Genomic DNA, 16,985 nt, shown 5'->3' on the forward strand with positions numbered 1-16,985 from the left:
GGGATTCAATTATTTAACCATGTGAAGGGAATTAGTATGGTGGACGTACATTGACATTTTAAAACGAATTCTTCAAGAAGAACACGGGGACACATTTGGAAAATATTTTATGGGTTAATTTCGCATGTTATTAGTTATATTTGTTTACTTCACACAGAGAACCATGGACACATGGGACATGTCAGGAAATAGGGTGAGATACTCTTAAAAATACTTGTTCCTTAATGGCACCTGACTGGTTTGTGTGGTTCCTCGTATAACCCATACTTGACAAAGAAACATTTAATTTTGAGAACAGTACGTAGCCTATGAAATATGGATATTTGGGGTTTGAAAAATTCCATAATATGTGGGCAAAACATAAATCTTTAATTAATAGTAGGTTACCTAGCAGGGTGCTAACCTGAAATCAGCCTGTCATTGTAGGTAGTAAGATTCCTTTTAAAACAGGAATGTCAGTCTCCTGGAGGGCTGCAGTAGCTGCAGGTTTTCACTCCAGTCACTTTCTCCATTAGTAGACAACTGCTTATGCTAATAGAACATTCTTTGTTGCCTTAATTTTTAATTGACTTGCATTTGATTGAATTTTGTTCTTCCAACAAGATAACAAGATCTCTTCTACATCTTTGTCTTAACCAACAACAAATATCTCAATACAAATATTTGTAAAGAAAAATTTAAAGATTTGAGATCTGCTTCTGGAAATGTCTGGTGTGACAGAATGACAAAACCGAGAACCAATAAATCATGGGTTTCATTAGCAGCTAAAGAAATGACTGGTAGGAGTGAAAATGGTGGCTCTTCAGGACTGTCTTGAGACCTATCAGTTCATCATTTACTGTCTTGATTTGCACTTCTTTATTGTTTGTCTACTATAGTTAAGGGAAAAAATCATTAAGCAAGTCATTTAAAATTAGGGCAAAACGTCTATTAAATTACTATCAGCAACTGTTTATTAATTAAGAAAGTAGTTATAAAGAAAATTATCAGCCTTTGTCGCCCTTCAGGATCTAAATTTGGCAACCCTGTTTTTTAAAACATCAGCCCACTGGTGTTTCACAAATCTAATCACAGTTATTTGTGGAGCTGGTTACATATCTAATTAAGGTTCTTTCCGGAACTTTCATGTGGATGGTTCTTTTGGGAACCAAAAATTGATCCCTGATGACATTGGTTACCTATTAGTCCTGGTGGCCCCCTGTGGTCAGTTTCACAATCACTGAGTCATTTTACCTGTAATTGATCTCATTGTTACATCAGCCGGTCTTTTTTCCTACTTGTTCTCTTATTCAGCATTCAAAAAATTAGAGTAGTGTCAGGTTAACATTTACCGTATAAGACATTTTGAAATATTTGCATGTTCTTCCCATGTCTGCGTGGGTTTCCTCCTGGTGCTCCAGTTTCCTCCCATAGTCCAAAGACATGCAGGTTAGGTGCATTGGCAATAGTGTGTGCTTGGTGTGTGGGTGTGTGTGTGCCCTGCGGTGGGCTGGCAACCTGCCCAGGGTTTGTTTCCTGCCTTGCGCCCTGTGTTGGCTGGGATTGGCTCCAGCAGACCCCCATGACCCTGTAGTTAGGATATAGCGGGTTGGATAATGGATGGATGGATGTATTTTGTTATTACTTTAAATGCCTAACTCTCTATGGTTATTTTCCTATTTACCCTTCTGTTGTGGAATTTGCTTATTTATTTGTACCCTAATACAACAGCAATTAACAAGGAGTGGAATACACAAGGGGCAAAAAACACTAAATGCTGAAAGGCTGCAGTTACTTTCGTGCCAGACCCACTAATGATGTGCAACCACAAGGGAGACACAATTTTACCTAGTATAGTTTTGGGTTCATAATAAAAGGTTTTTATTTCTGATTTTTGAACTAAACCTGTGAAGGGCTTCCGGTGTCATATCCAGGTCATCCAGAGCATTTTCGGGTTGTGTGGAAACCAAGACTGTCCTCCACTGGCAGTGCTCCCTGGCGGTACTTAAGAACCCCAGCAGGGCTGTGTCTCCAGACTCCAATTCCCATGCCACCTGGCAGGTCCTAATTGGATTCAACTCTGAGGAACACTGCCACTTGTTAAAGTGTCCCTTTAACTGGCAGATAACAGACTGCTTAATTAACGCAGGAGTTCAATTAAAAGTAGAATTGGTTTGACCCAAAACCTGCAGCTGCAGAGGGGGGAGCCCAGGACTAAACTTGAGAACCACTGCCCTATGGCATCTCTGTGAAGAACCATGTGGACCCTTTATTTTTAAGAGTGGGGAGAGTAGGACTTTGGAGACCTTCAGAACTCGACTTGATGTTATTTTGGAGAAATCTTAAGGACAGGATTGGCAAGACTGTTGGGCTTTTTCCGGTCAAAATTGTTCTAATGTTGTAATTTGCTGCAAAGGACTTTTAACACTTTAGCTGTCTTATGAGACGTATTAATAGTCCACTAACACATGTACTTTATTTATTATGAGACATTTACATGCACTGAGTGCAACAATTCACAAACACATGCAAACTAAGTTATTTACATTTGTAATACAAGTTATCTCTGCTACAGATTAAACATTGGGGTGCATCACAGATATGAAATATACCTGAATTGATCATATGGCAGGATAAAACAATTGGAACTCCTACTTCTCAACCAGGACAAATATGGCATCATGCTGCACATTTATGGGACAGCTAACTTAATATGCAGACTGATTTGTGCCATTCACCATGAGACAGGCATGATATGAACTTGCAGGCATTCTGGCTTCAGCTCTTAGCTACAATAGGTCATCCTCAACATAAGGTGAGTCAGTCAATTCAACCATCTTAGTGCCACCGTGTGTGGACACAAAAGTACACAATACTGTAGATCAGTGCTTCATATACGTTTTTTTGCAACTGAGTTTTGCCTTTTTTGTGTCTTGGGTATTGGGGAATCAGTGACGTAGGTCATGACGAAGTACTGGCATTTGCTTCTCATCGCAAGACACTCCACAACCCATACGCGATCCGATCTCATTGATTACAATTGTGAATCATGAGTCTGATCAAAACATCACACAACAAGCTTATGACCCATAGTTTAAGAACCTATGCTCTAGATAGCAATAATAATAATAATAATTTTCTGTGTGTACAACTAAATTTAAAAGCAAATACTCTTTCTGTCTTGTGGTTATACTGATGAAATAACACATTCCAAACCAAATGAATAAATGATCTGAATAAATAAAATATAAATGAATACATAAGAAAGCATTTGTATATATGAATGCAGGGTAATGTATTCACATGGATGTTGACATTAAATAAGGTTGCACCCAATTCTTCTGGGGTAGACTCTGGCACCCAATAACTCTGAACTGGACACACCAGGTTTGACAGTGTGTTATGAAGTAAAACAGGGTGGTCTCACAGCACAAATGCCTAGCTGATCCAGCATAGTGGGTTTGAATCTCATGCACGGTCTGTGTAAGGTTTTCACATCCTCCCTTTTTCTGTATAGATTTTTCACAGGTACTTTAGTTACCATCTCACATCCCAAATAATTGTAGTAATAATAATATGTTTTATCGATATAGCTTCTTTTCCATGCTTAAAGTGCTTGACAGAAATTTAAGGTGAACAACAGGCATATAAAAAATCATATGTAAATAATATCACCATAAAACACAAAATAAAGATAAACACAGGAAACGCAAAGCGTTAAATTAGAATAAAAGAAAATAAAAATAAATGTGTAAAATATACAACAAACACTATACGAAAACCTGGAACAAATAACATAATTTCTGATACAAATAAAAGTCACCCTAAGCACCTGGACAAAGAGGGTAGGTTGAAGGAAAGGGTCAGAATGTCAGGGCAAGTTAAACGCCTTCCTCAAAAAAGTGTTTAACATTGCTTTTTAAAAGAATAATTTAAGTCAGCTGGTCTCATTCATTTTTGAAGTCTTTCTGGGCACTATAAAGCTGAAGGCTTGTCACCCATAGAGCACAGGTTAGTTTGGTGCAAAATGAAACTGCCAGAGTCAGTGGAGCTTAGTGGGCAGACAGGAGCATAGTGATAGAGGAGGTGATGTAGTTCATTTAAAGCTTTAGATAGATAGATAGATAGATAGATAGATAGATAGATAGATAGAGCTTTAAATAAAACCCACTACTTGTTCCCTAGATCCAGTGCCAACAAAACTAGTAAAAAGTGCAATGGATGTTCTTGCAGCGCCTATTCTAAACATTATCAATAGTTCATTATTGCATGGCACAGTACCTGATGCACTAAAAGTGTCAGTCATTAAACCATTACTTAAAAAGTCAGACCTAGACCCACACATACTAAATAATTATAGGCCTATTTCAAATTTACTCTTTCTCTCTAGAAAAAGTAGTCGCCAATCAGCTTCAGTCACACCTTACGCATTACATTTTATTTGAGAAATTCCAGTCTGGTTTCCGCACTGGTCATAGTACAGAAACGGCACTAACGCAGTTTGTAAATGACATTCTGATATCCTCTGATGAAGGAAACTCCACTGTAATTATGTTGTTGGACTTAAGCGCAGCGTTTGACACCATTGACCATTCTATTTTACTGCATAGGCTAGAAAATGATGTTGGGCTTACAGGCACTGTGCTCGCTTAGTTTAGTTCTTATTTATCAAATCGATTCCAATATATACAGAAATATGCTGACAGTACTCCATCATTATACACGGAAGTGAGATATGGAGTCCTGCAGGGCTCAGTACTGGGACCTTCACTGTTTTCACTTTACATGCTTCCACTGGGATCTATCATTAAGAAACATAATGTTAATTTTCACTTGTATGCAGATGACGCCCAGTTATACCTTTCATTTAGATCAAATGAAGTTTCTCCGATGTTGTCTTTAATTAGTTGTGTTAGTAAATTAAAGGAGTGGATGGATGAGAACTACCTATCTTTAAACACAGATAAAACAGAGATGTTAATTATTGAAGGGAATGACGCTGATCACAACAATATTTTGTCATCATTTAACTCAGTTGGAATCACCATTAATTTTACTGAATCAGCCCACAATCTAGGAGTTATCTTTGACTCTAGCATGTCAAAAGCGCACATTACGAAGTTGTCCAAATCATGTTTCTTCCATCTTAAAAATGTTGGGAAATGAAGGCGCTTTCTAAATAAACAGGATTCTGAGAAATTAATTCATGCATTTATTTCTTGTAGGATTGACTACTGCAATGTGGTGTTCACAGCATGTTCAAATTGTTCTTTATTCAGCCTCCAGCTAATCCAAAATGCTGCTGCAAGAATTATTACAAGAACAAGAAAATACGAACACATAACTCCAGTTCTTAAATCCTTACACTGGCTCCCGGTTAAGTTTAGGGCAGATTTCAAAATCCTCCTTTTAAAATATAAAGCATTAAATGTCCGGCTTACTTGTCTGAACTTATCATGACTTACAAACCAGAGTGCACATTAAGATATCAAGATGCTTTTCTGCTTATGATTCCAAGGATTAATAAAATAACAGTGGGAGGGCGAGCTTTTAGTTACAGGGCCCCTAAACTGTGGAATGGTCTGCCTGCTACTATAAGAGATGCCCCTTTGATCTCAGCTTTTAAATCTCGACTGAAGACTCACTACTTCAGTTTAGCATATCCTGACTAGAGCAGCTGATTAACTGTACAGACTGAATCTCTGTTGTTAGTCATTAGCACTAAAACATAAGTAGCATGATAGTTATAATTTGTTACTAACCCTCACCTATTCTGTTTCTCTTCTCAGTACTCAAATATGGCACTTGGTGCCACAGCCCACCTGCCAAGTTGTTTTGCCTGCCTAAGGTAAAGTCAACTCTGATGGAGGATCGCAGGAATCGTGGGGTAGAGGGGTCCTTTCATCAGATTGGCTGGCCCAGCGCTGTTTCAGCTGTGGAATGGCCAATTGGGGGAGGCAGCTTGATGGTTGAGGTCTCCAGGACTCTAAACAAATCCAAATCGTATTATGTGATATCATCTACTGTTAAATTCTGCTCTGTACTTGTAAAATTTTTATTTTTATACTGTATTGAGGATTTGTTCTATTCTCTGTATTGTATTGTATTGACCCCCTTCTTTTTGACACCCACTGCATGCCCAACCTACCTGGAAAAGGGGTCTCTTTTTGAACTGCCTTGCCCAAGGTTTCTTGCATTTTTTCCCTACAAGGGTTTTTTTGGGAGTCTTTCCTTGTCTTCTTAGAGAGTCAAGGTTGGGGAGCTGTCAAGAGGCAGGGCCTGTTAAAGCCCATTGCGGCACTTCCTGTGTGATTTTGGGCTATACAGAAGTAAATTGTATTGTATTGTATTGTACTTTTAACAGAATTTTATACTTATAGGGCCCTCCATAATGTTTGGAACAAAGACACATTTTTCCTTGATTTACCTATCTACTCCATAGTTTAAAATTACAAGTCAAACAAATCAGATGTAATTAAAGTGCACAGTGCAGGCTTTAATTTAAGGGTATTTGCATACATTTTGGTCACAGCATGTACAAATTACAACACTTTTTTTGCATGGTCCCTGCATTTCAGTGAATCTTAATATTTGTGACAACCTCTGCTCCTTAGGGACAAGCTGACAGAGATGGGAGTAGATTCATACCTAGTGGCATGGATCGTGGACTATCTTACAAACAGACCTCAGTATGTGCGTCTCGGGAACTGCAAGTCTGACATTGTGGTCAGCAACACAGGAGCGCCGCAGGGGACTGTACTTTCTTCGGGCCTGTCCAGCCTATATACATCTGACTTCCAATACAACTCGGAGTCCTGCCATGTGCAAAAGTTCGCTGACGACACTGCTATAGTGGGCTGCATCAGGAGTGGGCAGGAGGAGGAGTATAGGAACCTCATCAAGGACTTTGTTAAATGGTGCGACTCAAACCACCTACACTTGAACACCAGCAAAACCAAGGAGCTGGTGGTGGATATTAGGAGGCCCAGGCCCCTCATGGACCCTGTGATCATCAGAGGTGACTGTGTGCAGAGGGTACAGACCTATAAATACCTGGGAGTGCAGCTGGATGATAAATTGGACTGGACTGCCAATACTGATTCTCTGTGCAAGAGAGGACAGAGCCGCGTATACTTCCTTAGAAGACTAAAGTCCTTCAAAATCTGCAATAAGATGCTGCAGATGTTCTGTCAGACGGTTGTGGCGAGCGTCCTCTTCTACGCGGTGGTGTGCTGGAGAGGCAGCATTAAGAAGAAGGATGCCTCATGCCTGGAGAAACTGGTGAGGAAGGCAGGCTCTATTGTAGGCATGGAGCTGGACAGTTTGACATCTGTGGTGGAGCGACGGGCGCTCAGCAGGCTCCTATCAATTATGGAGAATCCACTGCATTCACTAAACAGTGTCATCTCCAGACAGAGGAGCAGCTTCAGCGACAGACTGCTGTCACTGTCCTGCTCCACTGACAGACTGAGGAGATCGTTCCTCCCCCAAACTATGCGACTCTTCAATTCCACCCGGGGGGTAAATGTTAATATTATTTAAAGTTATTGTCTGTTTTTACCTGCATTTTTATTACTCTTTAATTCAATATTGTTTTTTGTATCAGTATGCTGCTGGAGTATGAGAATTTCTCCTTGGGATTAATAAAGTATCTATCTATCTAATTGATGTCACAGGTGTTTGTGATTACTCAAGTGTGTTTCATTGCTTCATAAGATACCTCAGCTTGCTTCTACCCTTTTTTGTCTGTAGCTACCATTGTTCAACATGAGGACAGGAGCTGTGCCAATGAAAGTCAAAGAAGCCATTATGAGTCTGAAAATCAAGAATAAAACCATTCAAGACACCATTAAAACCTCAGGATTACCTGAATCAGCTGTCTAAGATAATATTAAGAAGAAAGAATGCACTGGTGAGCTCAGTGATCTCAAATGGACTGGTAGGTCAAGGAAGACCTCCACTACTGATGACAGAAGAACCCTCAATACGGTAAAGAAAAAGCCCCATACCCCTATCTGACAGGTCAACCTATGTGTCAGAGACAACAATCTGCAGAAGACCTCATGGACACAAATACAGAGGCCACACTGCAAGATGCAAAACACTAATTAGCCAGAAAAACAGGAAGGCCAGATTACAGTTTGCAAAAAAGTACTTAAAAGAGCCTGCAGAGTTCAGGAAAAATGTCTTGCAGACAGATGAGACAGAGATGAACCTGCATCAGAATGATGGCAAGAGCAAAGTGTGGAGCCAGAAAGGAACTGCCCAAGATCCAAAGCATAATGCAACACAGGAGTTTATCAAAGCTAAAATAATGGAAAATTCTTGAATGGCCAAGCCAGTCACCTGATTTAAATCCAATTGAGCAGGCCTAACATATGCTAAAGAGAAAATTTAAGGGAACAAGCCCCCTGAAACAAGCAGGTGCTGAAGATGGCTGCATTAGAGGCATGGTAGAGCATCACCAGAGGAGATGCTCAGCACCTCATGATGTCTATGAATTGCAGACTTCAAGCAGGCCTTGCATGCAAGGGTTATGCCATTGCTACTGTATGTTCCAAACATTTTGGTGCCCTGAAATGGGGGGACCATGTGTAAAAAGTGTTATCAATGTATGCAAATGTATATTAAAGTCTGCAATGTGCACTTTATTCACATCTGAATCGCTTGATTTGTAATTTTAAACTGTGGTGCAGAGACCTTTGTTCCAAACATTATGGATGGCTGTGTAATTCTATTAGACACAGGGAGGCAGTGAAGGTGGAACAGGATGGGTGTTATGTGCTCGCTGTTGCAGGTCTATGTCAGGACTCCTACAGCAGAATTTTGAACCAGGAGCTGAGATAGCAGATTAGAAGGGGCCCCTGCTAGTAGGGAGTTGCAGCGGTTATTGTAGGATGTGATAAATGCATGGACAAGTTTCTTAGCATCAGGAAAATAGAGGAATGAACAAACACAGGATATGTTATGAAGTTGAAAGTAAGAAAGTTTATTAATGTGATTTATGTGGGTAGAATAAGAAAGGGAGGAATGAAAAATAACACTAAGATTCCTTGTAGTAGAAGAAGGTTTGATGACAACATCATCATGAGTGATTGAAAAGGAGCTCATTTTTTAAGGTGAGTTTTAGTGTCAATTTGCATGATTTTAATTTTGCTGCAGTGTAATTTTAGCAAGTTATATAAATAAGTAATTACTTTTAAGGCTGTGTGACAGTTGTCAGCTGGTGCTGTGTAAATGTGGGAGCGTCAGTAAGTGAGCTCTCTGATGGACATTTGGCCTGTCTAGGGTTGTTTCCTGCATTGGATCAAGATGGGCTTCAGTCCTTTGTGACCTTGAACAGGATTATGTGATGTCGTAAATTAATGCATTTTACAAGTTGATTGAACTTTTATGTAGATTACATCTTAAAATGCAAACCGTGTTTGAAGCTGAATAACTTTTGGTGATGTAGTGGTTAGTTTTTCTGCATCGTTGCTCCAATGACCTGTGTTCAACTCCTATCCGAGTCACTGTTTGTGCAGAATTTGCATGCTTTCCAGATGCATGTTGGTTTTCTCCAGGCTTGTTCTCACACCCCAAGAAGCTAATTGGCATCTCTGAATTGATGTAGCATGAGCAAAAGTGCCCAAATGATGGACTTGTGTCGCATTCAGAGTTGGTTCCTGTCTTGTTGCTGAGAGAATGTTCTGCCTACATCTGACAAAATGACTTAAGAAATGACATAGTCAGTTAAAGCATGATGGAGAGAATGTAATTTCAAAAATGTGTATGTTAAATAAATTACAACTAAAATAACAAAAAGAGTTTAAAATGCAAAGTATATACAGTTCATAATAAGAAACAAAATGGTATTGTAATGGTGCAGACTTTTGCATCAGGCCAGGGATGACATTGATGCTAAGTCAGCACCAGTGTGAGCTGACAGTCCAAATTCACACCAGCAGCTTCAGTGTCAGTTGCAGAGGAACCTATAAAAATTAGAAACTGTGGCTGGCCTTCAACTAGGTAACTAAGTGAGTTGCCCTTCTAAGGATAATGAACTAACTCACAGTACAATGAAATAAGCTATAATACATTATGGCAGCAATGGCAACCACTGTGCAGTGGTACATTGGTGTCAGAATTTGGGTAAGTAAGGCTAAACCGACTAAAGTAAAGTAAGAATAATCCGACTAAACAAAGCGTTGAGTCTTCCACCTCTGTACTATAACTCCACACAAGAAGGTTTGCCTACTCGCATATAATGGAGAGATCACCACACAGAAATGTAGTATCAAATATCCAGAAGTCAGCAGCCTAGTAGCACCAGCTGATGGCACACCATGCAATATCCCTGCTGCTGTGTCCTGTCACTGGCTGTATGACCACAAAGGAAGAGAGGACTACCCCGGCTGACCACTTGTAGGGAGGGCTATGTAGTGATGCTGACTCTTGTACCAGCCTGCTGCTCTCACACAATCTACATTCTAGTGTGGCTAAAATGAGCCATCCATCTAAGGAAGTCAGTTATTTACATTTATATTAAATGTACTAGCGGGGTCTGCCCCCTGCTCGCTTTGCTCACCAACCCTTGGGCAGGTGCTATGTGCTAGCCACTTCACGGCTGTGCCTCTCACGTATGGGGAAGCAGATGTACAATTTAAACAGATTGTTATTTTCACGGGAATTGTTACATAACTATTTGACATTACAATGAGTAATTAACCATTGTAAAAAATATTAAAACGTAATATATTGAAAGAAAATTTTGTTTCATGTTGCGTTAGTGGTATTCGTTGTGTTATACATTTTTGTTCTGTTTGGCTTTGAAATTAACACGCATATACTTTTTAAACTTACACTTTTACTGTAAAAACAATATTTGGAATTAACTTTTCGTCAATATTGCATCGAATTTTGATTCCGTGTTTGGAGTTACATCGTGACAATGTAACGTGTAACTGTCCATGAGTGAATATCGTTTCTTTCTCTCTAATAAATAAACTGACTTTTTCATATGTTTGTCCCTGTGATTTGTTAATTGTCCTAGCAAAAGCTATTCTAACGGGAAACTGTACATGTTTTAATACAATATGAATGGCATATCAAGATCTCCTTTGGTGTCTAATGAGCATGGGAAAGGTGCTATATAAATAAAATGTATTATTATTATTAATGTTATCCGCTGAAGATGTACTACATTAGCTTTCTTGTCGCCTGTTAAAATTTTACATGTCAGAATTGTTCGACCAATTTTGAATACAGCTAATCTTGTCCTATTGCATAACCCATCACTCATACGTAAATTACGCAATAACATTACGATACATCCTTCTTTCAACAGTAATTGGGCCAGTTGGAAGACCAGATGGTGTTAATGGTTGTAGATATTCTACGGGATATTGTAAGTTGATGTTTTCATCTTCCGCACCATTACCACCAACTGTTTCAGCATAGTCTATTGATACGCATTTAACCAATTTGCCGTGTAACCAATTGACAATTTTCACATTAATTTGTTTGACTTCTCGGTGCTAGGATTGCCCGTGTACTCATTTCTTCTGTTCATAACCCTTCAGGATGAAATTCTTGACATAATAAGTCTTCTTTTATTGGGAACTTAAAGTGAGGAAAACATAAAAATATATAAGAGCGCAGGAACTGTGTCTGACAAAAACATTCACACGAATGAGAGGTGAGAGGACTGTTGGTGTGGGCTAAAACATTGAACACTTTATACCAATATACTGTTAGAAAATAACTGGGTACTACAATAAACTGATTGTTGTTATGCAATGAAATTGTGTTTTGGTTTCATAAAATGACACATATGTATGATAATGACAACATATTAAAAGCATACACTTATTAGAAGGCATAATAAATTTGATAATGTTTTATTTACATTTACTTACCTTGGCTGGCACCTTCAGCTGAGGCAACTTGCAACATCTGAGATACAATTGGTACATTTCTTTTGGGTTAGTGCTGCTGTCCCACATTAAGGAGGCCAGGGCTCATGTCCCAGGTCCGTCCTGCATGGAGTTTGCATGTTCTCCTTATGTCTCTGTGGGTTTCCTCCGGGTGCTCCAGTTTCGTCCCACAGTCCAAAGACATGCAGGTTAGGTAAACTGGCAATCCTAAATTGGACCAAGTGTGTGGTTGGGCTGTGTGTGTTCACCTTGCGATGAACTGGCACCCTGTCCAGGGATTGTCCCTGCCTTGCATCCTATGCTAACTGGGATAGGCTCCAACAGTGCCCTGCACCTCTTTTCAGGACTAAGCAGGGTTGACAATGACTGACTGACTGACATTTCTTTTGTTTTTCTAACTTGAACACAGGCACATGAAGTGGCTTACCTATGGTAACACACTGCACATAGTGGGATTTGAAACCACAACTGCAGAACATATGAAATTTGAGAAAAAATGAGAGGAGACCATGCAGCCCATCAACACACTGTGGTCTTAACACACACCAAAATGACAGAAATGAAGAAAAATTCAGTTAGAGAAAGAAAAGAAAACTTCTGACTTGGCAGTCACAGCCCAGTGACGCATTATACAAACATATTGGTGCTGGTATAAAGGGGCCCCCGTAGTGTTTCTTGACACACTTCTGCTGCATAATTCTTTGGCTGAAATTCCTCAGTGTTAGTGTGTCAGAGAGAGGATGTTGCAGCATTGTTCACAATGACACTCAGTTTTATTTTTATTCTTCTTCTTCGCTATGACCTCATGGGGGTCCATAATTGAGCTTGCCCTTTTAATTAACTTGTTGATTCGGTGGGCCCCTCTTGAAGTGAAGTCCAGCAAACCACAGCATAGAAAATTGCACTGTCTATCACAGAGTTATGAAATATGTGAAGGCGGTCACCTCCCACATTAACCAAATGTAGTCTCCTAAGGAAGAAGTGCCTGCTCTGCCCTTTTCTATACAAGATATTCTGTGTTCCAAGACCAGTTCAACCTGTCATTAATGTGGATTCTCAAGTACTTGTAGGAGTGTACCACCTCTACATCCACTCCCTGAATAGTGACTGTACATAGAGACTCTTTAGTGTGGCGAAAGTCAATAACTACTTCTTTAGTTTTTCTGATGTTAGCAACAAGCTGTTTATTTTCTGATCCTACATTTTCCACAACAGAATTATGGGGCTCCAGGGTATATCCCTGCAATAAAAGAGGCAAAGCAAGAATCAGCCAGGACAGAATGCAATGCAGGGCACTTTTGCCTACACACCCAGCTGGCACCAATGGGGCAATTCCTATCACAGGTCTTAAATATTTAGAATAAATGTTCTCCTTAGAGAAACTCCATCCAAAATTCCATTATGCAGATGGCACCCCAAATGGACACCATACACTCTTAAATCTAATGCAGAGAATTATTTCTGTACCAAAAATTAATGTTCTACACCTGACCTTTATACTCTGTCTCATTCCCCTTATCAATACAACCTATACATGCAGAATCATTTGAGAATTTCTGCAAGTGACATGACCTGGTGTTATGTTTATAGTCTGAAGTGTATAGAGTGAAGAGAAAAGGAGACAGGACTGTCAAGTTTCAAAATGAAGAAGAAGAAGAAGAAGAAGAAGAAGAAGAAGAAGAAGAAGAAGAAATTACATTTATATAACGCATTTCAAGGTATTCAAAGTGCTTTACACAATGAGTGGAGAGGCAGGGTCATCTTAACATCATGCACTGGGTCCCCTGTTTTGATAGCAAAACAGAAACACATACATAGGTATCAGAAACATTGTGGGCCCCTATGCTCCTGGGGTCTCCAGCCAGTGCCCATTGTGTCCATAGGTTAAGATGGCCCTGTGGGGAGCCACTTCAGCCACCATTAATGTACAACATCCACCTGGATGATGCAATGGCAGGCATTTTGTGCCAGTATGCTCACTACACATTAGCTGTTTAGTGGTGAAGGGGAGAGAGATAGCTAGCCAGTCAGAGACAGGGGGTGATTAGGGGGGCAGAATGACCAGGTCACAGTGGACAACTTAGCCAGGGCATCGGGATACACCCTACCTAATCTACGGTGTGGAACTGTAACAAAGGCTTTTTGAAAGTCTATCTAAATTATGTCATATACTATGTTTTTAATGCTCAAAGCCTTAAAACTATTATGCCACACTACTATATAATTTGGAATTATCCATTCATTTCACATATCCTAGCTGGTATCACAGAAAATAAAACCTGCAGTAAGGGGTGCATAGTAGGAACTCGATCCATATGGAAATGAATGGATAATGCTAAATTCTACAATTGTATTATTAGGGCATGCTTTACCTTAGAGACTGTTAAAAAAAGTAATAATTTAACACTAAATTTGAGATATCATACAGACGTGTTAAAATTGTTCATTTTTTTATTATACTAAACAGTAGTCCACCATGATCTTGAAATCTAATAATAGTTAATTCACATTTTTCTATATGCTAATTGTTTTAATAGATGATAAATACATCCATTTAACTGAACCCCCTTTCACGGGTGAAGATGCATGGATGAGCTCATCTGAGAAGCAACAGGCAGAAGATACAGAATTCAAGACTTCTCTAATTACCGTAAAAGTAAATAGTATTGTAGACTGCACCTTTAGTAGCCATTGAACAAAAATAGATGTATTATGTTGACTCAGCAGTATACATCCAAATGGACCATCTAACACTCTTAAAATTAAAGGTGCCAGAGTGGTTCTTCATAGTGATGCCATACAGGAACTGTTTGTGGTTCTCAAAAATCCCATCCACGGGAAGGGTTCGGAAAGAATCATTGTATATTTAGATCTGTAACACCATTTACAGTAAATCCAGATTTTCATAACATGTTAGTGTTCTGCTAGGTAGCCTGCCATACAGTACATAAAAGGTTTCAGAGATCATAGTTGCACATATTACAAAGTTTATCAATTAAAGATATAAGGGTTTTTGTACATATTAGGAACTTTTTCAAAACACAAAGAACCAACGTTATATGCAAAGAACCCTTCCCTGAATTAAATGGTGCTTGGTCAAGCTAGGAGGAACCACACAATTCTGTAAAAATCATAAAGTGCCATTAAAAAAGCATTAGTTTTAAGAGTGCATGGAGTCCATCTGGGGGACTACCATCTGCATTTATGGAATTTTGGCAATTGCGGACCGCAGTACCTATATGGTTTAGATTAGGGTCCCATTACACTATGGCTAAGATTAGTGATGTGGGAAGGCGTTTCGTGAATGACGTTGTGAGCATTACCTGCCCTTTTGGATGGATTTCCTCTAGGAAGAACATTTATTCTAAATACTTAAGGCCTGTACTAGGAATCGTCCTGTTTGGTGCTAGCTGGGTGTACACGCGAGAGTGCCACCATGCATTTCATTTTGTCCTGGCTGATCAGGGATACACGCTGGTTCGCCGTAGTTCTACTGTGAATCAGAAAATAAAAGGCATGTTTCTTATATCCATCCATTTTCTCACTCCTCATATTCCATTCCAGGGTCATGAGTTATTGGAGGTAGCGGTAAATTTCTAGCCACTGACGTGAGCAAAGCGTATATTGCGGATAATTATTGCGTCACTCGTTATGAAGCCCGCGGCTCCTTTAAATGTTTAGTTATGCAGCAGTTAACAATGCCGGATTTGTCGCGAAGTCCGCGAGGGGACACAGGATACGCAGAAAACATCCGAGAATCTGAAAGAAACACAACCTGGCGTGTGTTAAATTATTAATTGCGTCGTAACTGCCGTTGTAACGTTCAAGGCACACGCATCTGTGTGCCCGAGAGCTCCAGTCTGTGTGCGTGTGCGGGTGTGTGTGTCTGTACGTGTGCGTGTTTGAGCGAATGCGTGCGTGTCGCATGCCGGCCACACGGATTTAGACGCGGCCCCTTTAAATGTAATTTTTTTTTTTTTTTTGGATTGACGAGACACTGTTCACTGACTCCTTCCAGTACATTTTATTGTTGCGCAGTAATCCGCAGTCCGGACCAGCTGTTGTGTTAAATAAAAGAGTGACAGAAAGAAAACATTACAACAGGGAGGGCAGGAACAGCGGTGAGTGCCATCTCTTACAGCCGGGGCGAGGATCGAACAGGGGGGTGGGGGTAGCGAGAGGGTGTAAGTCAACAGAACTGGGCAAACTGGCAAGGTTCCGCTTTTGACTGGTACATCTGAGCCCCCCGGGTGAGTAACTGGGCACAACTTGACAAAAATGATGTTCACGGCCACCACTAAAAGGAATGAAAGACATGTTACAATAAAAGATTAAGAATAAATGAACGAACGGGAGAAACAGAGATATAAAGCGAGATGAAAAACGAGACAGAAAGAGTCCGTTTCAATGAATAAAGAAAAGAGAAAAAGCCGTCTAGCTTTGTATTTATTTAATGAAACCTTGGAGGCAGTTGTCGGATTGCAGCATTTGGGATAATGAAAAGACAAAGCGCGGCTAAGCGTCAACAATCGCGACAGTCAGCTGTTAGCCAGCGATCGATAGTTGGGAGAGTGTGCACGGCCGGCGGGGCAACTCAACTGCCTGCCAGCCCGCCCTTCTTATTCCGGCTTGGATGAAGTGGAAACCCGGAGTCGGCTCTCCGGCCGCTGGAACAGCTGCGCCTCGGTTGCTTTTTTTTGCGATCTGCTTGCAGCGCAAAATCCGCCTTTGCGCGAAAACAGGACATCGTGTTGTGCCGGAGAGAGTGCGAGACATGTCCGTGAGATTCTCATAATTTAACACAGTAAAGGCTAACAGGCCTTTCTTTCTTTCTTTCTTTCTTTCTTTCTTTCTTTCTTTCTTTCTTTCTTTTAGAAAACCATAATCCCGTTTAATTAACAAAGGATCGGTGTTATAGGATATTTAATGAATTGAATACCTCCTCGCACAACAAATTTGAGCGACTTTATAAGACGTTAGACCTCATAGTGGACACTGTGTCTGTTTAGGTTCGTTGTATTTAGATAGATAGATAGATAGATAGATAGATAGATAGATAGATAGATAGATAGATACTCCATTTGTTCCCAA

General features: G+C 40.0%; 1 protein-coding gene across 1 annotated transcript in view; it reads left to right on the forward strand.

The window, feature by feature from the left end:
* Window positions 1-15,531: 15,531 nt before the first annotated feature.
* The window catches only part of zgc:158659 (uncharacterized protein LOC791141 homolog), a 114,794-nt gene continuing 113,340 nt past the window's right edge, over window positions 15,532-16,985 (forward strand). The window contains exon 1 of the mRNA XM_028798226.2: window positions 15,532-16,015. The gene's annotated coding sequence lies outside the window, so the exon portion shown is untranslated. The remainder of the gene's footprint in view (window positions 16,016-16,985) is intronic.

The sequence above is a fragment of the Erpetoichthys calabaricus genome, chromosome 3, assembly GCF_900747795.2.
Source record: "Erpetoichthys calabaricus chromosome 3, fErpCal1.3, whole genome shotgun sequence".
In the NCBI taxonomy this organism is placed as follows: Eukaryota; Metazoa; Chordata; class Cladistia; order Polypteriformes; family Polypteridae; genus Erpetoichthys; species Erpetoichthys calabaricus.